The sequence below is a fragment of the Rhagoletis pomonella genome, unplaced genomic scaffold (genome assembly GCF_013731165.1).
Source record: "Rhagoletis pomonella isolate Grant_MI unplaced genomic scaffold, Rhpom_1.0 Rhpom_scaffold_00043, whole genome shotgun sequence".
NCBI lineage: Eukaryota > Metazoa > Arthropoda > Insecta > Diptera > Tephritidae > Rhagoletis > Rhagoletis pomonella.
Window position 1 is genome coordinate 277,932 of NW_023458597.1, and position 1,207 is coordinate 279,138.

The following is a 1,207-nucleotide window of genomic DNA, read 5'->3' on the forward strand; positions in this document are numbered from 1 at the left end:
GCTTGTTGTGTTGCGCACCCGTTTACGTTTATGTGTATGCATATACCGACGCAGCTGAATTTTCGCGTTCACATATTTCTGCTTTTCGCGAGCCTTCTTCTAGAAACTTCAATTTTACCGTTTCGAACGATGGCAGGTTGTCGCGTGTCTCAATTGCGACTACAAAATTTTCCCAAGAATTTGGCAGGCTAGACAGAAGCACAATAACTTTAAGTTCATTTTTCATCTTAATGTCTAACTCAGCCAATTTGTCTAATGTCTCTACAAACACTTTAATGTACTGTGGTACGTTGTCTCCTGGTTGCATTCTCAACCGCAAGAGTTTTTGATAAAGCTGCACTTTTCTCAATGGTCCAATCGGCAAATGGACTTCACGCAATTTTTTCCATGCGTCTGCTGCAGTAGCGCAAGTCTTTATATTCAGTAGCTGCGTTGCCTTTACATTTAAAATTATGCAAGCTAACGCTTTTTGGTCTATTGTGTCCCATTTTGCTGAATGTGCTTCAGTTGCTGCCTCAGGCTTTGTTTCGGTGATCACTTGCCACAAATCAGCCGTAATCAGCACACTGCGCATGGTCATGCACCACACGTCGTAGTTATCTTCACCAAGCTTTTCTATGTTCTATTTGATGAGATACATTCATTTTGAATACAAATGAATAAAAGCACAATTTCACAATTTTTCGTATCATCGATTTTCGCGGACGTTTTCTAGTCTCTTTTTAACAAACCGTATACTGATCGCGATGGGCTGGGCCCATAACCATTTGTTGGGAAATAAATAATTTCAGCAGATTGCGAGTTTTATTCGGTACTAGTTTATTTATACAAAGCGTGAATACAATAAAATAGTTGTTAAGCAAGTTCTGTTTAATAAAAGACTTGACAACTTATTCGGACTGTTGCAACTTCAAGACCTCGCTACAAAGCGTCGTATGCAACCACGAAGGAAAGAACACAAAATTGAATACAAAACAATGGTACAGCATTGCCAGGCTTGTTACAATATTCACATATTAAGCTTAGTTCACAGATTCAATTCCAACAGTTTAAAACTTAGGTTTATATGGATTTTGTTAGAGAATGAACTATATTTTAATTTAGAATTCTTAAAAATTAATAATTAAACATAAGTGGCAAAGAATATCACTTTGAAAATGGGGTGCTATTGTATTGGCCAATACTGTATGTACGTGAACCTAATGAA